Source organism: Dendropsophus ebraccatus, chromosome 8 (assembly GCF_027789765.1).
Source record: "Dendropsophus ebraccatus isolate aDenEbr1 chromosome 8, aDenEbr1.pat, whole genome shotgun sequence".
NCBI lineage: Eukaryota > Metazoa > Chordata > Amphibia > Anura > Hylidae > Dendropsophus > Dendropsophus ebraccatus.
The window spans coordinates 88,904,236-88,931,832 of record NC_091461.1 but is presented as its reverse complement, the minus strand read 5'-3'; the positions used below and the strand labels follow the sequence as shown (position 1 = coordinate 88,931,832).

Here is a 27,597-nt window from a genome sequence, read left to right as displayed (position 1 = left end):
GGGGGTGGCGCGGGAAGCTGCCTGGACGATCTTAAGATCCTTCGGATGGCCCATAGGAAAGAGCATTGGTGTGCTGCCGCAGCTCCTATTACACGGAGCAGCTGGCCTATCACAGACCATCGCTTATGTTATAGTTTGTTTTCCCTGACATGTTGAAAGACAACGATCAACTGACATCTTGCATGTTGGCTGATCGTTGCTTTATAACATTACCTATTACACCAAGCGATTATCAGACGATAATTGCTTGGTGTAATCGGCCTTTAGGGAAAGTAAGGAAGTGTGAGTATTGCTAAAAGTCCAACTATAATCCATATATATCCAAATATCTTGAAAAATCCACATCCACATCAAACCATCAACTAGTAAAAACTTCATAAAAGGTCGACCAGTGCATATAATACAAAGAGGAATGATGGATAAGGATTAATTATAATGGTAATAAACTGCATACTTCAGCCTTAACCTCTGTTTCTAACATACCCCCTCCCCCCCAATAGCTACAATAGAAAAATGTATATCATTGCACTTTCATTTTTAATTCCGAAACATTTTTTTAGGAAAGTCCACCCTTAAACACGTACATGCAGAATAAGAACATTTTTATATGAACGTTTTGCAAATATGCAAGTAGCTAGCCTCCCAGACTGAGGTACTCCCGGAAGGGGTTAAAAGTCTCTAATTCGCTGACTGGTACGCAGTATAGGCTGCCAGGCACGGTGTCATGTTTTAAACACCAGTGTTGCCCCAGAAACATCACTGTTGCAAAACAAAGAGCAAGAGACAGAGGTAGAGTGATGCCAAGGGTAGATAACATGCAGAGTGCGTGGCAGCTGCATTGTACTTTGTGAGAAGCATGAAGGCTGACCTCTTGTGAAATCAATCAGTCTCTGACACCATTTAATAGTACATATCCAATCCCCACTAAGACAAAGCAGCAGTATGGGGAAAAGGCTGCTAGATTAAAGGAAAAGACGACTCAATGGCTTTCTCTAGATAGCTTTGATAGAGAGGCAGGAAACATCATGATCTGCTTTTGCCCATGTACAAAGAGATCCTCGAGCGGCAGCTTAAAGTAACTGGAGGTAAGAGCAGGGTCAGATTTCAGGCTTGCACCAGCCAGCGATGACGTCGGCCATGTTTTGTAGAAGATATATTTCCATAAAAAAAAAACTTGAATCCAAGCTGTGTGCAGTGGAAGCACTGAGCTAAACAAGCACTGGCGGCAGCTGTATCTGTAAATGTAGGAAACAGCTGCATCTCTTAAAGTGAACGTGACACCAGGCTCTGCTATCAAATATTATTCCTATCCTGCACGCAGCCGTGTCGCAGCCCTTTGATTGGAAATAAGCACACAATCATATGATGTCTGGCTCCAATCCACTTTAAAGCCTAAGTTAAGTGCAGTCATCCCTGAATTGTCAAGCGGTGGGTGAGCCGCAGTATCCTATTCCCCGGCAGGAGACATGAGGAACCGATTTTCATCACACTGGAGAATAAGTAAAAAGTTAACAAAACAAGAACAAGTGAAGCTCCAATGTCCAATGGACTGCTGGACCCTCCTCTATACCAGAGGCAAGAGCAGATGAGTAATGGCTCTCAATCAGGTGGCCATCCAACTGAATGGGCACTACAAAATACTACAGTCCCCCTGTATCTACCATTTCAAAGAAAAGGTCTAGCTGGCCGCAGATTCTATAAGTAAAACTAGCTGTATGCTAGGGGTCTGAGCAAGATCTTACAATGGCAGTTCATAAATTAGAGGGGTTGCCTTTAAAGCGACTCCCTACCCACTATCTCTCCCCCCCACCCCCCAGACCGCTTGTCCTGGGATTGGTTCGGCAAATGATGCAGTTATTGTCCTACAAAAAAAAAACTTGTAAAAAAAAAAACCCTGTGTCAAATTGGCATGGCCTAGAATGTCCGTGCCCTAGGCTTGAGACACCCCTCCGTCCCTCCTCTTCATCATTAGTAATGCCCCTAGAAAGATTATCACTTCTCTAAACACTGCACATGGGCCTCAATGATTCAGAGCAAGTGCAGACAAGTAATCATTAGGGGAAATCCCGCCTGGGGGCATTTCCTAATGGTAAAGAGGGTGGGGAGGAGGGAAGGAGAGACGTCACAAGCCTAGGGCATGGGTACTCTAGGCCACGCCAATTTGACACAGGGTTGCAAGTTTAAAAAGCTTTTTTAGGACAATAACTGCACCACCTGCCAAATAGACCCCAGGACAGATCTTGGATTAAAAGCAGCTATCTGACAGCATGTTTCACTACCTAGATTGCCTAAGTTGGCCGTCTGCAGGAAACGTTCTTAATTACAAGTCTGTGGAGTATGCCTCCTGCAACCTCTCCAACTATGCAGGAAACCAAGAGTGAAGCACCCAGCCATGCACTTCTCTTGGTCGCATTAAGTAAATGGTGTTGGTCTCAGCTCTCAGCACCAGGACCCCGATCAATCCAATCCTAAATTTTTGACATGTTTGTTATTTGGAATCTAGCATACACAAAAGCGCGTCACGCAAACATAAAAAAAAAACAATACTTCATCTTTGGCTCCAAGGGTAAGAATTAGTTCACAAAGTCGAAATCCAGAACCTGTTTCTAGGACTGAATAGCTAAGAATCTGCACCAGTAATGATTAAGGTTTGCTGGCAAAGTAAAGATTTGGAAGGGGTTAAGTAGTTTCTGTGTAGCATCTCTAGATATCTGGCCGAAGTGAGATATTTGTGTGCTTGCTCCACAGCCAGGAGGGAGTCAATGGGGCATCTCGCTGCAGAATCGGAAGTGCTACAGTCACATGTCATCTGGATTACAGTAGTTCATAGTTTGTAGTGATAAGACTTTTACCACTACTGCGTTGGGAGAACAGGAAAGGGATTATATCATCACCGGATGTATAATCCTATACAGACAAACATCCAGTTATTATGTAAGTAGTAAGACTTACTAGGCTTCTCCTTGGGATCTCGGCTAGAACTTCTTTTAATGCTTCACAAGTCACTTTATTCTGTTTTGAAGAGTAATCCAAGTTCTCATTGGCTGAGCAGGTCCTAGATGGCCGCGTTCATTTTCTTCCTTTATTGTAAGCTGTTCAGAGAAAATACAAGAAAGTTTACAAAGTGTAACATGGTGTTTTTTCTTTATATAAGACATAGTATATACACAGGCCACAATGATGTCCTTTATTGAGTGGATGAACACAAGTAAATAAAGACAGGGATTCTTTAAGAGAGACATTAGGAAAGACTGCAGACTGTAGAGGACTGATGAGCTGTAGGCTAGACTGTAAATAGGAAAGTTCAAGCAGCAGAAGACTGGATACAGATGATACAGAAAACAATGTAACAGTTTTACTTTTACTGGGAGCAATCCCAAATTGATTCACCCTACTAAGGGCCCTATTCCACCGGACGATTATCGGTTGCATAATCGTTAATGATTAACGATCTCAAACGACTGTTTGTGAACGTTTTGCGAACGAGCAAAGATAAAAATAGGTCCGGGTCTTAAAGCCCTATTTCACGGGTCGTTTAGAGGAGCAAACGAGAGCTCTCAGCGCTCGTTTGCTCCTCGTTCCCCGCTCGGGGATCGCTGATCGTCTGGCAGCCCATAGGATACAGCAGCGCCTGCTGCCGATGCTCCTATTCAACGGAGCGACGGCAGCAGATCGTTGCTGTATCAGTCGCTTGTTTTTCAAAAACAAGCGACTGCAACGATCAGCCGACATGAACGATGTCGGCTGATCGTTGCACTCTATTCCACGGGACGATTATCGTCCGTATCAGCCGATATCGGCCGAATACGGACAATAATCGTTCCGTGGAATAGGGCCTTTATAAAGCGATCAACGATTTCTCGTTCGATCGTTAATCATTAAGGCATGATTGGAATTGTAGTTTTGCAACAGCTGGAGGGTCAGGAGTTTGAGACCTCTGCTTTAGAACAATGCTACATGACAAAAAAAAAGTCAACACTGCACACCATCAGCAAGGAGTTTATAAAAAATGTCCATGTAAATGGCTTACACATCGTATTCTACCCCACACCTGCATAGCCCTATGTGGTGCCAAAGTAAACTGTGTTTGGGTGGAGCTTAAAAGTGTAGGTCCCATATAAATAATATTATATTAAGGAAATAGAACATGCCAATATGACTACATTCTGCCCATTTAAGTCAGCAACACGTCATAAGCTGAGATTTCTCGTTCCATACATATCAATTCCCAGCATCTTCTTCCTTATCACAGACAGGATTACAGTGAAAGGTGACACAAATATAAAGATAAGACACCATTCACAATGGCTGAAGCTCAGAGATCAGACTCACTCTCCCTGTAGAATGACCTCTGCACAGAGCATACCTACAAAATGCTTCCATTATTGGGAATAGGGTCTGGGCCAGTCTACAGTGCTTCCCATGTGCATTGGGCTTGCTGTCAGGCATCTCTCCAAATGCCAAATAAAAACACACACGCATGTGCAAGACAGTTTGCCCCCAGAATAATTTAAAGCTAATAAAAAACATAAAAAAATGAAAAAAAAAAATAATTGAAAAGTGTCATGGTCGTTTGGGAAAACTTTCGACATGTCAGAGACGTGTAAATAGTTTTGATTGGTCCGGGTGCGAGCGTTCAGATGAGTGGTGAGAGGAAAACGCTCGTGGTCAGCGGTCGTTTGCTCCTCGTTTCTCACTTGCCACCAGCGTTCTTACACAGGACGATTTTCGGCCGTAACGGCTGATATCGTCCGAATACGGCCGATAATCATTCCGTGTAATAAGGCCTTTACATTATGAGCCGGATTCTTTTTTTCAGCACAGTCCTCTGAACCCTCAGACCCAGACTGATCATAACTTTTGAATATCTCTAAAGTTTTCCCAAACGACAGTGACACTTTAAGTATCTGACTCTAATCTATGAAAATAGTTCTAGGAAATACATTAAATTTGGAGCATCCGTCATGTGCTCAGCAGCCACATTCTGCACCACAACAATCACATAGGAGCAATGCTTGCTTATACAGCAACCCCTCTTAAGGATGCGTCCACACGTACAGCTTCTGCTGCAGATTCTGTAAGTGTGAACGCACCCTAAAAAAGGAATAAAAAAAAAAAATGCTAGTCAGCAAGGCATAAGAATTCACAGTCTAAAATGAATGGGCAGCCCTGATAACCATAGTTTAGCTAGCTTATTTGTTTACCTTGCATTGCACAAATGGTTGTATAGAAGGTCAATTGCAATAGCACAAATAACTAAAAAGATACCAAAGAGTTTTAACTGAATTCAAGAAACCAGCAGCGGCACAGCTTACGTCACCAAGTGCCATAGTCCGTTACATGTTAATAAAAGAAGAACAAGGCTAATAAAGTAACCAACGGAACCTGACACACTACATAAAGTAAAGCATATATTACCTGTAAGGTACACAGTGTTTTTTGGGCCCAAAAAAGTCTGAAAGGTGTCAATTTTTTTAAATCCTTTTAATTCAGTATTAAAACATTCTAGCGTTAATGTTACAGATGTAAAATTAACTGCAAGGTACTTCTTTCAGACTGTTTGTGTCTATTAAAAAAGGGGATGTTTTTAGGCACACATTTTGAGACAAAGGGGGAGATTTATCAAAGGGTGTAAAATTTAGACTGGTGCAAACTACCCACAGCAACCAATCACAGCTCAGCTTTAGGCAGGAAAAAAAAAAAAAGGTGTGAGCACATAACGTTACAGTAATAAGTGTTCCCTCCAAGGGGGCTACTATTACCAAGTAATTCATCACTTTGCCATTAGCCTCAGCACATATTCACTATGTGTAAACAATGCTGATGGTAGGATTGTGTTAACCACATGGTAGAGTACATACAGTCACAATGTAGTGGATTTATACAAATACTACTTTAGACTGTCCAAAATGTATTTTCAGTTTCATCACAATATGGAATAATCATCACATGTAAAGACGCACTGTACACTATGACAAAAGTATGAATTGTTAAATTGTATGTATCATGGCATATTAAGAACTTGCCTTGTGATTAGCAATAGTCATTCTCACCGTTCTTGTTAAAGCAGGCCCATGTCCACTCTGGCACAGCCACACAAGATTGTACCCTTACTGGCTTCCTACTTGTACAGCTTGCTTGCTATTCTACACTTGCCAATATGGCACATTGATAGCACCAAATGATTTTCCGACTAATTGGTGTTAGGTTTTCCGGTGTTTTTGCATTTCAGTATAAAATACTATAGGCATTTTATCACCTGTGAAAGTCATACAATTTTTTTTCCATGTAATTCCAGTATAAGGGTGTGTGCACACTACGGAATTTGTGTGGAATCCGCAAGGAATTGAAGGGGAAAGTTTTCTGCTTAAAATTCCTCACCTATTCAGCTCTGGCAGAATTTGAGTGGAATGCAAGCCCCATTGACTTCTATAGGATTCCTCTAGTGGAATCCGCACAAATAATGGACATGCCAATTCTTCGGGCGGAACGCGGACCGTGGCAGAATTTTTCGTCCGAAAATACTGCCGTGTGCACGAATGAGCGGAAAGCCAATTAAAACCTATGGAAATGACCAATGTTCAAATTTTCCGGGCGTAATTTCGAACGGATTCCGCATGTATTTTGACACGGAATCTGCTAGCAATTCGGCCTCTTTTCTGTTGTGTGCACATACCCTTATTATGGAACAATTGGGTGGGGACAACATGCATATAGATCCAGTGTTTCTGTGGAAAAAGGTTGAATGAAGGGTCTGCTGTAATTTAATAAAAAAAAAAAAATGCTGTAACACAAACCTCCTTTGTGTATAAATTTTCAATTTTCCCAGTTGACCCTCAGTTAACATCTGGCTGCTGAGTTTTTGACCCACAAAATGCTATGCACCAAATTAGGCATTTTTAGTGTAGTTTTTTCCCCCAATCTATTCTGTAGTCACACACAGCAGTTTTTGACCCAAAGCCAAAAGTGGATCCAGCAAGAGGCAGAAGTATACATCCTTCCTTTATATTGCCCATTGTCTTTGTATCCACCCTTAAGCCTCTATTACACGGGGCAATGAGAGCAAGCAAGCAAGCGCCAACCTGTCAGGTTAGTGCTCACTTGCTCCTAGTTACCCGCTTGCTGCCGGTGCGTGTAATAGCGCTGGCAGCGAGCGGGGAAGAGCCGGGGGTGGGGGGGAATTGGGGCCTGCCCGGGTGATCGCTAGATCATCCGGGCAGCCCATAGAAGATAGCAGCAGACCGCCGTTCCTATCCGGAACAGCGGCATCAGATCGCTGCTACCTTAATCGTTGCTTTTTCAACGTGTTGAAAGAAAACAATCAGCAGACTTCGTGCATATCGGATGATCGTTGTCTTCTATTACACAAGACCATTATCGGCTGTAACGACTGATATCGTCCGAATACGACCGATAATCGCCTTGAGTAATAGGGCCTTTAGTTTTGGAAGTAGCAAACATTAGTACAAAAATACAGACTGGTCACTGTGCAATGTGTATTGATGAAGCACTTTACCACTTTCCAATAAGGGGAATTTTCCTATAAGAAGAATAGGTTTACCACATATGTCTCAAAACGTTCATTTCATTTCCCCTTCGCACCTGCTGAAACAGGTAAAAGTTGAAATAGCTTAGTAAATATATTTGCACTGCTTGGAATGTCAAAGTACAAAGGCTGTGATTACAGGAAATTATAGTATACGCTGTAGAATGTGCAGGACAAGGAGTAAACTAATGTTGTGTATTTGCAGGAGTCAGGTCAGAGGTGATCGGAGCCTTTACTACAACACCTTCTTCAGTTCTCTGTGCCAAAACAGATCATCTCAGCTTAAATAGACATGGCTTCCATGTTATCTTGCTTTAGCGGCTGAGCTCAGCATCAGACAGAGGCTACAATGAGCTACATTTCTTAAAGGAGAAGTCCAGCGAAAATTTTTATTAAAGTATTGTATTGCCCCCAAAAGTTATACAAATTACCTATCTACACTTATTACGGGAAATGCTTATAAAGTGCTTTTTTCCCTGCACTTACTACTGCATCAAGGCTTCACTTTCTGGATAAAATGGTGATGTCACGACCCGACTCCCAGAGCTGTGCGGGCTGTGGCTGCTGGAGAGGATGGGATGCAAAGGGACACAGTAATGATACAGAATTCTTTTTCTGTCCAGGTCAGAGATATTTTTTTTTTATTAACACAGAAGTCAATGGTAACAGGATGCAACAGGATTGGAATCTTGCTGTATCCTGTTTCAAAAGGTCCTACCTTTCAACAGGATGCAAATACATGGAGCGAGAAGAGCCCAACTGCAGTAAACCATGAGCACCTTTACCTTGGCCCTGAATGTCACTAGAGGCTATGGCTGTCATACTTGTCTATAAACAGAACAGACAGGGAGGTTGGCTTCACAATGCATTAAATGGTCATGATGACTGTCTGCAGATCAGCGAGTAGTCGAAGCTAACTATGGAAGATCAGATTGACACAGATAAATCCCAATGCCAAGCGAGATCCATGCTCAGTTCCTATTGAGTAGAATAGGGCTCATGCATGGTGTGTATGCAAAGGAACCCAAACTCCTAGCATCAGCTGCAAATGCATGTCTATCTGTAGACAGGTAGACTTTAAGCAGTGTCCATTAGGGTCAATTTAACATAAGCATAGGGACAGGTCTCAGCACATGCATTAAATAGATCCACATATCCAACCCCCCACCCCTAACTTTTTATTTTTGTTTTGGCCTCCATTTGGGATGTACGCATCATATTTATATACGTACACATACACACATGCATTAAGTGGCATTTGCTATAGATGTATATATCTGTCATATATACAGGGTTCCCCATGACATATGCCTCTCATGGACAAAGATTTAACACAGTGTGAAGTGTAAAACCAGTATAATGCTGGTTTCACAAATGACATTTTTTTCCGTTCCGCCATTGCAGTTTTTGAGCCAAAGCCAGGAGTGGATCTGTCAGATTAAGAGACATAAAAGTGGTTCCTTTATAATACCCATTACATTGAATTCGCTTGATATTTCTGCAAAAATTTTGTAGTGCGCACACAGCCTTACACAGACCCTGAAACAACCTCCTTTACAAGCCTGTCTTAGCATTACAAAAACCATCTAAACTTTCTGGATTGAACAAAAGAAATACAATGTCCAGAAAAAAACATAAATCAGGCTAAATTGCAAAATACTCTTGGAAAGTGGAGAAAACGTTCATGTAGGTCAAGTATAATGTGGTGTAAGAATATAGGTAAAAAAAAACTAACCAAGCTGTCTTGGTTTTATGGACTAGGTGAGAAAACTCACTTTGTAATCCGTTTCTGGTGTCCGTGTCAACTCATATCCTTTACCCCAGATTCTCGAAACCAGAGGTGGCAAACCAACAAGGTAGCAGAGACCACATGCGTAACCACGTGTTATTCTAAAAGGCTATGCTTACATGTGTGTAATATACCAAAGAACGTATCATGCACATCATTTCTATGTGATCGCACAAAAAATACACACATTATTCATCTTCCAGATCTCATTCTCAATTGGCAATGAACAGGTTAAGAATCTTCCTGCTTTAATGTGGTTTAGGGAAGGGGGGGGGGGGGGCTGAGCAAAGATTATGGCTCACAGTATTTATTCACAAACAGCCATCTAAGACATTACTAGATGTGCCATGGTTGAGAGCCTCTATTCCGGAGCAGCCCAGATACATGTTGCTCGGTGAAGCTCTACCTTTTAAAGGCATTTTCTTTACACTTCATAAATAAGCACTTATTAAAAGAAAGCAAGTGCCGAGTTAATCGGGCCAGATAAGCCTTTGTAGCATATTGTAATAGAAATAATTATGCTCCTGGGATAGAGCAGGAAGTGTGTATAAATACAAGAATGGGCCACCAGGGGCATAATAAAGCAGGCAGCGCCTCTGCACACAGCCGGGAAAGGCTGGAGTACAACACGGATGGGGAGATGCTGTCGTGGACTAACCACAGCATACTCTGCAGAGATAATTCATGTTAACAAGGATTAGGGCCCTCCCATAACGCTGCCTCCCAAAATGCATGCTGTAACCACAGATCTATATTGCCCGCTGGCTACCCCGAGTCATTTCAAGAAAGAGATGGAAAATTGTACACATTTCTATCTTTAGAGTCCTTTCTATACATGATGCGGTGAGCGGTCAATCCAAACGCGGTTTATAATGTAAGAAATCTGCAGGCTGCCTTATCTAAAGTCATTCGCGGGCTTCCACAGCTCTGTGCTTTCTACTAGGCCCAGATGCAATAATCCAAATATGTTCTGTGCTAATCCTGCACAGCGCAGGAGTATACAGGAAAACAACAAGGGCAAGTGAAGAAAAGGATAGAGTTATGTAAACCCAGCCATTGTTATCTATGGCGCTTGCCGAGAAGGAATTAATTGGGGCTACATCTAGCAGTCATTACTATGTGTGAACGAACAGATTACTTCACATTGGTAATTGCTGCCTTTGTAAATTAAATGGATCTAAGACTCTCTTCGCACCATGTCAGGGGTGTCCATTTGCAGTATGTGTCGAGAAATCTCTAAGCGCATGCAGCAACTGTATCCATGTACCCCCAACACCCAGAAGAAACTGAGAAAATGCCATTTTAGCATCTGTTTAGGCAATTGCATTTTTCTGCCGGATGGAATGGTGCAGACCTCCACTATTCCATAGAGCAGAATCCTGTAAAAGCGTATATAATGCAGTATGAATGACGGATACTACAAAGAGGTATCTGAGGGTAGTCGCATGGTTTATATCTCCACCAGAAACCTTATATGCAAACAGCAGTGTGGTGGTGGTGGTTAGGGCTGGGCGATATGGTCCTAAAACTTTTTGGACAATTCTCAATTTAAATCTCAATTTTTTTACTTTTTGCTAAATAAAGTGTACTCTTCCTGCTATGGGGTGGGTCAGCGGTGGGGACAGAGGACGCTGCTGGGTGCTCTCCCTCCCCAGGCTCTGCTTCAGCAGCTGGAGGTCGCCACCAATGCGCCTCCCTCTCCTCGTATTCAATGATTTTTTATTTAAAAAAAAAAAAATCTAAAATCTAAAATCGTTTCTTAAATTCTGGGTGAATTAATCAAATTCATTCAATTAATTGCCCAGCTCTAGTGGTGGTCCTGTATCCACATAGGATGCACATCTCTGCAGAAGACGGAACGCGGTGTTTCCATATTTTATAGGGCATCAGAGTTTAATAAGTTCCAAATTTTCATCCCATTAAAACATCCTGTTTTCTTTTTTTTTTTTTTTTTTTTTAATAAATAAAGAAAACGGATCCGTTAGAAGAAAATAATGTGGACATTTCAACAAGATGTAAGGTGAACAGACCCAGAACTTTTTCTTGTGTGTTTGACAGTAACACTCTGTATTACTGTATTCTGGGGTTCTGTATTGCCCCATACAGTGCTCGGAGGCTGTTTGTACAGAACTTTACACTTACTTAAAATAATTATTCCAAACATACTAAACCAACATAAAAATAATTCATGCAAGCATCAAAACTAATACACTGTTACGGATAATGCGCAGACAGAGAAGTCTCAAAAAGTGCTATAGAGAGTCCCCATGTTCTGCACCAACCTTCAGGCCCTGCCACGTATTACATGGAATATGTTCACTTAACCGATAAAACAAGGTCTAATAAACGCGGTCGCATTATGTCTCCATGCAGGAACAGTATACCTAGTGCTAATTTCAGATCCTGAAGCTTCATTTTTTACCTTGATGTAAAACAAGTGGCTTTAAACCTGTGGCTCAACAGCTGTAGCAAAACTACAACAAGCATGCTGGGAGCTGAAGCTTTCACCAGCTGGAGAGCCATAGGTTGAAGACCACTGATGTAAACAATCAAATCCTGACACTTCCAACACTCTGCACAATGTCTGCCTACCTGAAATTAGCTATTTTCCTAGGTACTTTCTGCTTTATCAGCATGTAGCGTTCCATTAGGAACAAACACTTGGGAAAATTAGCTGTATACACGTGCAGCAAATGAAACAAAAGTAGTGATCTCTGTCTGGCAGATAAACTTTCTGTGTAAATGGACTCTAACTCAGATCCATTGAAATAAAAATGGTAATGTTTTTGTAGTGGTCAATAACCCCTTAAAGTTTTAGAAAGACCAGGTACAGCCTGCAAATTTGCGACCACCAGCACTTGCTATTCACCAATAATTGTGGGCTATACCTGGACCTTCACTCCACCCACTGCACTGGACTTTTACCCCATACACCTTCAATAACAGACGGCCGGGTTATCTTGCAGCCGTCAGTTATATCTCCCACCGGCCACCCGTTCTCCTATACACATGAATAGTTGGCACGTTTCAGCGTTCCTGTGTTCTTAATGAGAAGGGGGTAAGCCACAGCAAGAGCGCTCTCGCTAAGGCTTCTCTCTCTCTGAACAAAGGGGTCAGCCTTATAATCTGTCAATGGTGGTTCTAGACCCCCCCCCCCACACACACACACATAATGTATCAATATTAAGCTGGGAGCGAGGAAACTGTTTGAATCTTTGTGCCACTGTAATAACAGAGCTGAACTGCAATACCACACCCAACCTCAGCCCAGTGGTGGTGCTGTTTTTGCGAAGGAAGTAGCTATTATTTTCTTATCCTAAACAACACCTTAAGGGTAGCTTCACATGTACCGTATCGCAGCTTGTTTTCTGCTGTGGATCCGCAGCAGATTTGAGTAAATGAATGAACACAGCATTAAATCCGCACTGTAAAATCTGCTGTGGATCTGCAGCAGATTTGATGGTGCAGATTTGATGCAGTGTTCATCCATTTAGTCAAATCTGCTGCAGATCCGCAGCAGAAAATAAGCTGCGATACGGTAGGTGTGAAAGTACCCTCAAAAAACATACAAGACAGTTGCGACCAGTAGCGCCGCATGTAAGAGGGTCCTTAGAAGCAGCTTTAGAATATACAGAACAGTAATCGGTCAGGAAAGTGACATTTATCATTATCCTATTCACCTGTTCCCTCCCATTGATTAGAGCAATTCTGTTGATCTAGCGTAAGAATCAATAACAAATATGAAAGCGTTCACTATACATATGTAGCCCTGTACATTCCGCCTCAAGGCCACCGTCCCTCTTAGAGGTCATTTCCAAAGTGGTCACGATGAGTAAAATTCAAACATATTCCAGCAAAAAAAATCATTATTCCACCGTCACCAGAGCGGATGAATAAAATCAATAGCTCCGCAGCCTCATCCGTGTTACTAGGTCCTTGACAAAGCATTTGTGAATGGGGAAACTCTGTGTGTCAGTACATTTCTTCTTCTCGACACATATCATTGATAGGCTTTAAACACTGCGGCACGTGATCACAGTTAACATGTTTGAAAGCGATCATTATCTTTTAGAAATATATAGATATCTTGACACTTCCTTGACATGCCGGATAGAAAAAGCTTCTCGGAGCTGTTGCCTAACACTTCTATAAAATGACAGCTGTGCTTTTATAACTATTCTCCTCTTGGGAATTAAAGCAAAAAATATAAATGTTTTTATCTATTTATTTTTAACAAATTGTATAGCTAATATCATTAGGTGGCAGCGAGAGCCCCAGGTAAAGCGGCTTGTATTGTGCTTCTCTTTGTTTGCAAAGTAATTAAGGTGGCATCATTAATCAGGCAGATTAGCATAAGTAGCTGATCTGTGTGAGTTCTTCGGGATGTAATGTGTCCATTTTTCACAGGATACAAATCAGTAGAACAGTCAAAGACACATAGGCAGAAAGCATAGTTCTATTATCCCATTAATACAGAAATCTCGCCATGCTGAGAGTTCACACTTCTGATTTACAAACAGAACATTATTTGCAGCTCTGGAGCCGCTTATAGACGCTGATTATCAGATCAGGACGAGCCGACCAGCAATGATAAATGCATGGAATCAAACACGCAGCTTGTTCAGGTCGGCCTAGAAATAGAAAACTATAATCTAGTATGGTATATATCAGGGCATCTCTAGCTTGTCCTACTGGGGGCGTCAACAGTCAAAACGTGGGGATGTCCGGGTCTTGCCTCTGGTCTTAAAGGGAACCTGTCATCACTTTGATGCTGCTCCAACCACAAGTCCACAGCGGATTCTCACTGCCCTGCCGGCCTTAAAGGATAGATTTTTCCCTGTTTGGGTATAGGGAGAGATCTATCAATCTGTTAACAGCATTTGGCGATATGATTTACAGCAACATCATTGACATAGGAGACAATAGATTGGAGGGGACTCACTGAAATCTATAGGAAAGTTTTCTAGGCATGCTCTGTGCCCTGTGCAGAGGTGAGCGACCACCTAACTGTAACTCGTCTGATCCTCTGTTACCTATACACTGGTGTCACCTTTCATTGTAATCCTGTCTGTAATGAGGACTGTTAAAAAGTGACCTGTGCAGAACATAGGATTTCAGCTTATTATTAGGCTTAAAGGCCCAAACTGCAAGATTATTAAAGGCTAAAAACTGCAAGATTATTCCAAAATATAGATTGTAAAGCAGAAAAAAATTATCTTAATATGTTACACGGCAGCTTGATTTAAATAATAACATGTTATGACGACACCTTCCCTTTAAACTGGACATAAATGATAAGCGAGACTGAACAGCCATCTACCTACAGGGCTACCTGATTCTCCGCAGACAGCAGGTACTGGGGGAAAGAATGAGCATGTAATTGGATATTAACATAACCGATCATATTGCTCTGAGGACCTCAATTTAAATATATGTCCCCAAAGCCTAGTAGGAAATTAGCATACAAAAAGTCAATCATGGCGCTAAACCAGAAATAGGTGAAAGGTCCGGTGCAGTGTATGATCACACCAACCAATCCCAACTCATGACACAAGATTGCTACATAAAATTTGAAGAGTTTTAGGTCGACGTATGACATTACAAGACTCTACGTATACACTAGGGAAAGGTTTAACGAAAATGCGATTTAGCACAACAGATCTGCTACTTGTTCTACATTTAAACATTGGTTATTTAAGTATTATTCATTGCTTATACATTGGAAACATATTCCACAACACTCAAGACAAATTATCCCCCGAGGGCTCACAATCTAATCTCAGACACACACTGTAGCCAATTCCATAAGTAAGCATGTTATCACTATGTTTGGGATGGAAGAGAGAGTTGTCACTGGTCAGATTCAAACCCAGGTTCCCAACTACGGTGTTACCTTCAAGAAATGTATTTGTTGAATTTACTGAATGACTACAGTGTTAAGTCCTTGTTAAAGGGATTGTCTGTGATCATCACAATTTTTATATATGGCTGTTAGTGGGGTAAAAGTAAAGGAAATAAGGCATACTCCCCTCCCCTAATCCCACGCAGCTTCCAGTCTGACATCACCTGTTCTTTCAAAAGAAGGAGCAGTCTCAGTCTCAGTCAGCCAATCACTGCTCACAGGGGTGTCCTTCTGCCTCACTGATTGGTAGACGGTCCCTGCTGAGATAGCTTGTCTCAGGAGCAGACAACACTATAATGATGTGAATGATGCCAGGCTTTGTACTGCTCTGGAGAATATGTAGACTAGAAATACATATTGATAGTTAATGGTTAAATCATTGATCTAACATTTACACCCATGGCTAGCTTCAGAAAAGCCCAGCATGGTCTGATTGGTCTGGTTAGAAAACCCACCTTTAGATACCCCATATAGATGGATCATATTAATGGTCACCAAGAAAGGTATAATTCTGTAGCATCAGCCCTGGGGAACCGAACACTAGCTGTGGGGTCCCCCAAAGATTAGATGTAATGGATGGGGGACTTGTTATTGATGCATTCTCCTGAAGACCCCTCTAATAAGTGGAAATTGACTAAAACAGACTACAGTACATTCAAGCCTAGGAGCAGTGGTAGTTAAAAGGATAGCTTGTTTACATACACAAATCTCAAACAATCAGATTGCCTATATTGTTTTCCTTGCCCCTAATACAGTATGTTATTCATCAATAAATTGATTCATTTCTAGCTACTACTTTTACATCATTATATCAGTTACAGTGCAGACGCCTTCCAACATCACAAGGGTTAAGTGCAAGGTCCTACAGTAATGATTAAACCTAGGAGCCTGCGAGCAGTGCAAGGTCCACCTCAGTGCTGCAGCCCGCTCCTGCGCCTTCCCCCTCACCGCCTCCCAGCACTCTCAGCGCTGGCAAGGAGTCTGTGGTCATGCACGCAATGCTTCTGGTGAGCACGCTATGAGCCTTTGTCAAAGGAGAGGGATGCAGACCTCAGGCTCACAGAGTGCTCACAAGAGCTGCCAGGAGGAGAGTTGGGTTTTTTTCCTTTTCTTTTTATTAAAAGGGGGTTGGCAAGGAACCAGCTGCTACCCTCTGCCTGCACTAAACTGATGTCAGTGTTCCTGAATTATCCCATTCTGTGGGGTGAACCTCACACAGAATGGACATTTGTTATATCTAAAAATCAAGTGCCTATATTGACATCTTCTATTATGAAGCCCTGCTTCTCAACAAATCCCAACACCATTACAACAACAGGTTTATAGGACCCTGGCAAGTGCCTTAACCAAAAACTGTGCCTCAGATCAGAGGATTAATATGCAGAAAGATTAAATGCTCAAAACGTAATGTCAGTATACGGTGTATACTGTGCATGCCAGACGGGGCAAATTCAGGTAGATTCACATGCACAAATCTGCCATAGGTGAATTCACCATCAGGGTGCCTTCACACGTACCGTATCGCTGTGTATTTATCGCTGCGGGTTTCTCGCACATGAATCCACAGTGAGGGTACAAACACACACACACCGTATACGCAGCGTATTTTCTGCATGCTATACGCAGCAGATATGCAGTAGATCTAAATAACAGAATACAGCATCAAATCTGCACCATCAAATCTGCTGCAGATTTGCTGCGTATATGGTGTGTGTGTTTGTACCCTGATATTGATTGCTTGATTTTCATATGATTTTCACAGGCGAGTTCAACACTACAAAAAAACGCAGCTACTTTCATGCAAATTTGATGCGAGTTTTGTGCGAGAAATAAGCAGCGATACGGTACGTGTGAAGGCACCCTTAAAGGTTTATGGTCAGGTCATCATTTATCTCTTTGGATCAACATGGTCTACAGTTCTAGGTAAACCCTTGGATAACATAATAAATATCAGCTCTGAATGTATTAAAGGCTATGGGAAGATGGATTGTAGAGGCCTCGATCCTAAACAAAGCAAATGAAAGCAAATGAAAAAAGGACTCTGGTTATCTGTGACTTTCACCATGGCTCCTATTCTGTACAGTAATGGTTTGGATGGAGAGCTCTTACATAAAGTATCTTCTCCTAAAATAGTGCAAGGTTCAACCCTGGGCCAACATTTTGGAAAATATAGACCTGCTGCTCATGGCTCTATAAAGATCTATCTTATAGAGCCAAGATGAGTGCAATGTCTTACACATGAGGAGAAGGGGACGGTCAGACATTTCCTTCACAATATGGATTATGTATGTATCTCGGTTTCCAACGCTCCTGGCAAAATACATTCTCTCTTTAAGAAAGCAGCTGATGCGAATCATAGTCTATTCTTCTACACAGCTCTCCTCCCCCCTCCACCTTTACATTTCCCCACCTTCCCTGGGGGGAAAGCCATTTCAATCCCACTTCCAGCGTCTTCAGACCTCTTCCTTCCTTCCTGTTCTCATCCCTCAGCTTATGATTTACGGCCATGTAAATAACCCCACATATAAATGATTATCTAGGATGCATCTGAAATTTCCTTTGCTTTCGTTTAATGACGGTGACGTAGAGTGCCAGCTTATATTATACCAATGAAAAAAAAAACAATGTTGTGTTTCTAGCGATCCGGCCCACTGGATTTCAATCTCTATCGTGTAAAACCCAAGCCTGTCTGTCTGATGAGATCATGTTTCCTCAGCTTTCTCGCTGCTCTTTGTCAACGACAGGTTTGAAGAAAACAGGTCAACAGTAAATGGCCTATTACTGGCCACAGAAACCCTTGCTGATGCTCTATCAAGCGTTTGAGCCATTATCATGGAAACAAAGACGGAGAAAAGTTGTACAAAAGAAGTAAACCTGTTCTGACCAACAGGAGACGACCATCCCGACAACCTAGAATGTAAGGGTCTTAATAAATCTTATTACTGTGCTCCCAGAATATAAATGGACCGCCTCTACAGAAGCTATAGTCTCCATATTAGACACATTATAACAAACAATAAATGTCAGGCTGGCGACTCTGACACCTGGAAGCAATAACCACAACAACTATATATCATCTAAGTGATTCCATGGTTATAAGGCTACATTCACACATTGTATTTCAACTGGATTTTGAGACAAAATGTCGCAAAGATGTCTTTTAACCCCCATTGATTTCAATGGAGAAATACCTGTTAGTTCACATGTCAATTATTACAAATGTGACGTTTTACAAAAAGGGACTTTGTTTGGGCAGTTTTCTTTTTTGGAACCTTTGTGATATGACCCAAAAAGAGTCTGGAATTCATATTGCATATCAGTAAAATAGTTGAATAAATGGTCCACATGTCAGAAAAATAAGTGTGCGACTCATTCTCCATATATAAATGGACTTTTTTGAGGCTTAAAATAAGCCTCGAAATATTGTATGTACCTAGTCTAGCATTAACCTGCCCTCCTACAACAAAAAACTTGATTTAGGATGATTTTCAACTGAGCTGCAACACCACAACCAATCTGAGGACAAGTGTGGCGCTGTTTCTTGACGAAAGCAGCCATGTTTTTTTAAGCCTGAATAACCCCTTTAATTAATTCAATGGAAAATTCGTCACAAATTCTTACAATAAAATGTTATATAAGCTGTGCTCTGAAATCAGAACATTAGTTTTATAACATGGAGGTGGACCTGGACTTCAGATTCATACGATTTTTCCCATCTCTAGATTCATACCGTTCCTCAATCTAGTTCTAAAAAAAAAAAAAAAAAAAAAAATCTCTCACACACACACACACAACTGGGTTTCATCTTCACCCCAGGCTCATCTGACACAACTTCATGGCGCGGGTGTTATCTATGGAGGTTCTTGTATGCAATTAATGTATTATAGTCCAAGAGCCACCCGAAAGAAATGGAAGTCTCAGATGGATGCGGATTTACACTCTTAGAAGGCTATGGGGAAGAAGAAAAAAAAAAAACAACTGTGCCATTTTGAGTACCATTTGAATTACAGATAAATCAATCAGTGGAACAAAAAAAAAAAAAAAAAAAAAGTGTTTTCTTTGTTTGGTATGACTTCCATATGGGCATTGGATGAAAACAAACACTGAATACATATGGTTCCACAGTGATGCTCATCCATATACATTACTGTATTGTATCATATTTTTCCATAAAGCCCAAAACATAGTTTTCCTTCTAATTTCATATTCTATAAGTGTCAGCTGTATATACCCCAACACACACACACACGTACTCACACACGTATGGCTCCTCTATTACACTCTCATAACCAGTGTCTGGAAATGTGTTTTGTTTGTTTATTTCAGAAAGAGCGATGCTGCCTTTTCTCCCAGCCTCCTCCTGCTGCTAGGATCTCTTTATTCCTCTCCCCGCCAGAGCCCTAACTACGGTTTTGCACACTATGTGTTACACAGCTCACTGGAAATGCCTAATGAGAATCTGATCTGGCGTCCAAAACATTCCCTCTCCCTCATGGGCAGCTGCCTAAGTAGCATACTCGCTGCTGCTATAATCTGCTTGGTCAATTCTCTAAGGGAACAAGCAGGAGAAGGGCAGAGAAGGGGAAAAAATGAGAAAGAGAGAGTGTAGAGAATTACTGAACTGTGTTCAGCAGTCTCTGGTTTTGGTTCGTAACAAGTGGGAGAATAGAGGCTACAAACCATTTAAAGCTTTGTAGACAATAGGAATGAGAAAGACCACATGTAATGTGAGTATATGGTCAGGGTGGTGACAATTTCCCATTCTAAGGGTGGTATTACACGGAACGATTATCGTTTGAAAAATCGTTAAATCGTTCGGATTTGAACAATAATCATTTCGTGTAATAGCAGGCAACGATTAAACGACCAACGAGAAATCGTTGATCGTTTAATAGGATCCGGACCTATTTTTATCGTTTGATCGTTCGCTCATCGTTCGGTGGAATAAGAATTCACAGCTGAAACGTACGCAATAGCGACGACTAAACGACCGCAAGAACGATCATAAATAACGATCATCGTTTTGTGTACTTGGGCGAACGATTTCGGGTCGTTTGCCTTAGCGGTCGTTTAAGATCGTTTATCGTTAATCGTCGGAAAATTGCTTGGTGTAATAGTACCCTAAGTCCCATGATTCCAGTTGAATAAAACATATGATGTCATTCAATTCATACAACACAGAGCACTACACATAAAATATTCACATTACTCCTGGCCTCAGACATACACTCATAAGGCTACAACCAAGGCTTGTGCAGTCACTGCTGCTATTAAAGCGGCTCTGTATCACAAAGCCAAGGCTGCCTTGGTCCCTCCTGGTTTGGTGTGCCGCTTCTTCCATATTACCCAGGTGTCCTCCGCTAGAAGTAACGCCTCTAGAGAAGAGCATCACATTGAAGAATTTTGTTACTTAAAATCTGGTGATATTATGTACACGACATACCTGTTCAGTTTACTTTCTGATCTAAAGCTTATTTATTGTGGACTTGTTACACATTTGAATATGCATAGGGGATGAATATTAGTAACCACTCACTTAATACCAATGTGCATTCCAATAAAAATTATAAATAAGTCATACTCACCTCCCCCTAGTCCTCCACTCATCCCTGTTTCTTCCATGCTCTGGTGACATGTTGTGTCAGAAGGATCTGTCCAATCAGCCAATCACTGCCCATAATGGTGCCTCAACTCAGTCAGTGATTGGCTGAGCTGGCATTTCCTGCTAAGACAACACATCACAGGAACAGTAAAAGTGCAGGGATGAGTGGAGGACTAGGGGAAGATAGAATGAATTATACACATAAAAAGGCTATATTTTAGAAATAATTACTTTCTTGTCCAAAGTTATGAGACACACAGCACAAATTAGTGAGGAATACATACATACAAATACAGAATACGGCATCAGATGCATACCACCATTTTCCGTCAGTATCATATAGCTCTATGACTGCTATATGTTGGCTTTGTGCAACTTTACAGGCCTTCAACACATTTCATGTGAATGAGGACTTAGGCCTTTTATGCCGATTTTACAGTTTCGGTGGAAAGCAGAATTTACCCCAAGGAAACCCAATCAAGCAGAGAAGAACTTCAAAAACCTAACCAGACATTTGCTGTGTTAGATATGACCTGAGGAACACAACTTTCCAACCACTCAGCCACTCTATATTCTAAAAAAAAGAAAAGTAATAAAAATCTGAATTGGGCCTTTTTTACTGCAAATTAAGAGCCGCGTCAAACAACAAATATGGAAGTTCATCTGGTTAGACGTTGTATTTGGCTTAATATCGCTCAGACTTAAGAGTCAGGAATAGATTTTGGAAATGTTTATGGAAAATACAGATATTGGAATATGCTATATATTTGTTCATGGAGGTGGAAAATTATTCACAGGGACTTTTTTATATATACATTGTGCATATGTTGCAGACTATATGGAGTTCATTCCAAGAACTGGCCTTTGTGACTTAAGAAAAAAGAAAGTATAGAAATGGGGGGGGGGGGGAGATTGTGTGGAAATAAACACACATGGAGGTTAGCAGTGGTTGTTGCACAGACTCTGAAGTACTGGAAGACTGATATTTTAACCACTATAAGTTTTAGGAGTGCTAGGAACCAGATTGCACTGGGGCTTCCTCTGTGGTGTCACACACTTCCTCCAACTGTGAGCACATTTTCTCTTGTAAAGGAGGCAAGCGGAGAGAATCAGGAAGCCTCCATCTAGCTTCACATGAACATAATTCTATGCTTCACATGTAAAATCTAGAAGGAAGGGGGGGGGGGGGCAGATTGTACTCTGTGTATGTTTACGCGAGGAATTAGAACATTTCCACTCATTTGATTTTAAAAGTAAATGTGGTCATTAAACACGACCTCCGTCTTTTAAAGCCCTATTCACACGCACCAGATATGACACAGAGTTTTCACTGACAATCTGCAACCCATGCAGGTGAATAAGGTTTTTATAACCATGTTCTGTTCTTGTTACTTAAGCGAATTCCACCAACATACATGGTAAATGTAGCAACACACTTTATAAATGATATATAATTTTATTTATTTACAAAAAAAAAAAAAAAAAAAAAAAAACTGTAAAAACGTAATCCCCCCATTCTTTATTAGAAATGCTTGAGGCACATGAAGAAAAAACACACATGATTTGTAATGAGAAAAAAAAAAAAAAAAACAACAACACACAAAGCTTGTATGTGAAGGATGCCAGAGATCCAAAAGTAAATATATGTGTCAGACTTGCAGCATGTCAATCCAGTACATGTGAATACACCCTAAGGGTCTATTCACACCTACACTGTTCTCGGATGCATGTTTTAGATATTGCATGTCTAGTCTTTGTTACCAGTTAAAAGCTATAAAACATGCGGGAGTAAAGCCAAAAACATGCTGCAAACCCTGGATGTGTGTGAATGCCCCCTAAGGGTGTTTGCAGCGAACATGAGAAATACTGTATATCTTCAATGGTGGCCACTGCACAGGCATACAGAGACATCTACTGCCATAGGCACCCACAAAAAACCCACACACCACCGCCACACTGGGAGTACATGCTGTGCAATTTCTGCTGCAGCTCAAATGTACAAAATTTACATTATTCTCTACCAAAGGAAATCAGTGCCTATACAGTCAGTTGCAGAAAATCTGCATGTGAACATACCCATAGAGCCCTTTTACATGGCCAGATGCAGCACCACAGATGTGCACATTAGTGCTCGTTTGCAGATCCTTCACAAGACCTAATTTCATCATAGTCGCTGCACATTCTCATTTACACGGGAAGATGTGCCACTGACTAGCAATAATTTAAATGCCCGCATAAGAGATACCATCGGCCAATAATAGCTGCCTGCTGATGATAGGCCAAATAAAAAGACCCAAAAGAAGCATTCTAAGAAATCAGTGCTTAAAGGAGTAGTCCGACAACAGACATCTAGATATATCTATAAGATCTGCAATATAAGTCTATGGTTAGAAACACTGATTTTATTAGGGCAACAACAGAGTGAAACCAAGGACAGCACCAATGACCAGAGGATCCCCCAAGCCTACAATCATACAACCAGACAGCAATACCAGACTCACACAGTGGTATTCAGAAGGTAGTCTTAAATATAGCGTAGGCAATGAGGCAAAACTTGCAGCACTCACCAAAGCTCAGCTCAAGCCAACAGTTTATTTCAGCACAGCTGTCATAGGATGCAGATATCGGGCATTGCCCAACAACCATGAATAGTACTGTTGAACTAAAAGAAACTGTTGGCAGAGGTGAATTTTGGTGAGTGCTGCAAGTTTTTCCTGTCTTTGCCTACTCCTTTTTTTAGTCCATATGCCATAGAAACTACCAATATTCAGTATTATCAGTATAACTCGAGACCATTCAAGCATTTCTGCTGTTTGGCGATTGCTATAGCAGCTTGTATTCAGCAGAACCGCAGGGCATACAAAGCAGTATTACTCTCCAGCAACCACTGCAATGGATGCAATTTGGCTGTGTTCACACATGTTGCTGTTTTTTGCAATACTGCAGCATTTCCACTAAGATGACGCAGTGTGGACACACATTAATAAAATTAGGGAAAGCCAAGCTGTTATTGGCTGCTATAGGCAAAACCAAACAATTTTGCTTTCAAGGAGATTGATAACTCTTGGCAATATGTGATGTTTTTAATCTAAGGGCACTAACTATCAAGTGATTCCATGACAATAGAGGTGATTTCTGAAACTTAGAATGTACTAAATTTATAATTTTGTTGTTCAAGACTCCATAGAGGAAAAGTGGTGGTACAGCCGATGATTGTGCACTTCCCACCGCAGGGTGACAGAGACAGATGGTCACCTTCTTTCAAATCACAGAAACAGAGAGGACCCCTTGGGTCTCTCTCCCCCATTGGAGAGTGACAGAGACAGATGGAAGCTTGGTCTGCTGCATCCATCCTGCTATGGTGGGGTGACTGTGAGCACAGCACAATCTCTCTCCAGACCAGGCCATCAGCCATAAAAATTACACAAAAACAAATCTTTCTGCTAAGGGATGCCAATTTCCACTGCCACAGTCATTGTGCTAACACACCGGTAATTTTTATATGTTCTAAAATGCGAGAATTCAATTCACAGATTATCAGGTTTTATTCTTGCCCAGCAGGTTACAGAAGTGTTAAAGGGAATGCTGTTTAACAGATTACATTTTTGACAGCAGAACATTTGTAATGCTTCTAAAAAGCACGGCTTTCCATGTAGCTGCTAATTAACCTGTAGATTGCTGGGAGAGTGACTCGCAAACTGTGACTCTACGAGACCAAAGTGGGGAGCGACAGAGAGAAAGGTTTCCAGTTCATCACGTAGGGGGCCACTGAGAACAAAATTATTTTCAAAACGGTCAATGAGAGACCCAAATCTTTTACATCTTCCATGTAAAATATTACATTTATATGACTTACTTTATATATTATGTATTTATATTGAATTGCACAATATTCAAGTTAAGGTATATCCAGTGGACACAAGCATGACCAGACTATTTGAGTCTATAGAGATACATGTAGAGAGATGTTATTTAGAAAAACTTTTGATGTGTTACAGGGACAGGTCAGGTTTTGTTCTGCTGCTGCCCATCATCTATGTCCAGTGTTCCTATTGACATATAATGGAGATGCCTGGACAGAGAGAGTGACAAGCAGTAACACACACTTCACCCAACTTATTGTCCTGACTGGTTGGGATATTAGCGATGAGATCCCCCCCCCCCAACCGATGAAAACTTTGAACACGTCCCTGTGACACACAACCCAACGAAAAGAGTTTTTCCCCCTTAATTCCTCAGAGCCTATTTAAGCTGTGTGGTCATGGACTCTAAGGCTATGTTCACACTACGTATATGTCCGGCCGCATATTTTTCACGGAATTTACGCAAGTTGCGGCCGGCTGCGTACGGTCCGCGAACTTATGCCCGTAAGCTATGTACGCTTCCCGAGCGGCGTATGTAGCAATCTGACAGCGGTATTTTACTGGGATATCTTCGGCTAGCCCCAGACACCCCACAGAACCTTTTGGATCGGCAAATCAAAGTGGAAAAAAGAAGAAATCACCACCGCATGTTACGCTACGGGAGCGTAAGTTACAGCATTTCCGTCCAGAAACAATGGTCTGGTTCATTTTTTACGGCGCCGCATACGATCCGGGCTTAAGTTCTTACGTAGTGTGAACTGTGCAGCAGTAGATCGTATACTTTGCATTGTACGCAAACTACGTAAATCTCCATCCGCTTATTCACGGAGCGCGCTACGGCCGGAAACTTACGTAGTGTGAACATAGCCTAAAGCTGGATTCACATGGGCGTATTTCAGCTGCATATATACTTCTGGATTATGGATCTGTCCTGGACTGACCCAAACCAATGTATCCATCCAGTTCATTAGACCTGTCGGGACAGGTGGCTGGGATTTATGTCCCTAAAACAGATGCGTGGCTTAAATACTCTTGTGTGAAGCCAGACTTACCTTACGGCTTCTTTTAGGTGAGCAAAAATACTTAAGTAATGGGGAGCTTACATGGTGTATATTATGTTGCACAGTTTTTAATGTAAGCAGAGGTGATCTACACTGATTAAAGAGGTAGTGCGGTGTTTAAAAATTATTCACTAAATAACACACATTACAAAGTTATATAACTTCGTAATGTGTGTTATGTAAGTGAACGGCCCCCTTCCTCGTGTCCCCCCCACCCCCGGAAGTGTGGTGCAATATACTCACCAGATTACTGTGAACCCCAGCCGCCATCTTGGGTCGAACGACGTCATCTTCGGGAGGTCAGCCTCATGCCGGCCCTCCTCTGCCACGTCATCAGCTGCTCAGGGCTAGAGCAGTCCGGCCGGCCTCCCGAAGATGACGTTGTTCGACCCAAGATGGCGAATGTGGTCGACAGTAATCTGGCGAGTATATTGCACTACACTTCTGGGGGTGGGGGGACACGGGAAAGGGGGCCATTCACTTACATTACAAAATTATGTTATGTGTAATATTTAGTGAATAATTTTTAAACGCCGCACTACCCCTTTAATGGTAGCAAAACTTTTGGAACAATATACTTTTGGGCTGTGTTTACACAAAAGATGTAGAAAATCAAATACATGTAATGTACACAGTGTAAACTTAGAGGGCATTCCAACGTTCTGTCATTACAGATGTGCTACGGAACAGAATCACAGATCTCCCAGCATCATGATTCATTATAATGCCAACATCTCCAAATCAGTTTCAATTTTCACGCTACAGTATGGACACAGCTGTCCGGCTGTGTCAGTACAGTAGTGCAGTAGTGCAAAGATTTAAATTTATTCAGAGCTTCCAGCATCATAATGAATTCTGATGCTGGGAGTTCAGCAGCACATTGTCCGTACATATGGACCATGCACAAAATGTGTGAATGCCACCTTATACTTGACAGTCTAAAAAAAAAAAGAAAAAAATCACCAGGTTGAACACAGTGGTTCAGGCCATTTAAAGGTATGGCACATCTGGAGACTCTATGTTTGCACCATCTATAAGTTAGCTTACCTTTATGCCCAAAATGTGTGCCAAAAATACAACCAGAAGACACTTAGATACTAGGTCAAGTAGATACATGGTACCTTTCATATATCTAGCTGTGCTTCCAGAGTGTATAAGAATACTATTATTCTCTCGTGCCAAGTGTGAGAGAAGATTCCCCAAGGCCCTGAAGTGCTGAGCGCTATAACACCTCTTGCCTACTTGATTGACAAGTCACCTGAAAACTGGGTGGCCTCGCTTCCAAATGTCATTACTGCATACAGATGCAAGATTTGTAAGCAGGGCTCCGCTTCTAGCTCATGGGTCTCCAAACTGCGGCCCTCCAGCTGTTGCAAAACTACATTTCCCATCATGCCTGGACAGCCAAATCCAAAGCTTTAGCTGTCCAGGAATGATGGGAGTTGTGGTTTCGCAACAGCTGGAGGGCCGCAATTTGGAGACCCATGTTGTAGCTGAATGTCAATCAAGCAGAAATAGGGATGGGAAGGGAGGAAAGGAGGCATTACAGTGCCCAACACTTGCAGGCCAGTTACACTTTGCACTAAAGATTAAAAATGCACTTTTGCACATTATGGAATCATGCAGAAATATATAAAAGTTATCATGTTTCTTTGACATTACATCTATCTAACAGTGTCAGCAGTTTGGAGCGTGCATTGCAGATGATAGATTCACTTCGAACCATGACACTTTCTGGCAAGGCCATAAATGCTACTGCAGAAGAACAGTAGGTGGTTACTCCACCCCCATATAACCACCGCCACCCATACCAATCTATGGCCAACGCTACAAT

At 41.6% G+C, this 27,597-nt stretch overlaps 1 protein-coding gene across 8 annotated transcripts in view; it reads right to left on the bottom strand.

Moving 5' to 3' along the window:
- ZMIZ1 (zinc finger MIZ-type containing 1) overlaps nucleotides 1-27,597 on the bottom strand; it is a 243,890-nt gene that overhangs the window by 187,637 nt on the left and 28,656 nt on the right. For all 8 annotated transcript variants that reach the window (XM_069980884.1, XM_069980886.1, XM_069980883.1 and 5 more), the window contains exon 2: nucleotides 2,953-3,092. The gene's annotated coding sequence lies outside the window, so the exon portion shown is untranslated. The remainder of the gene's footprint in view (nucleotides 1-2,952; nucleotides 3,093-27,597) is intronic.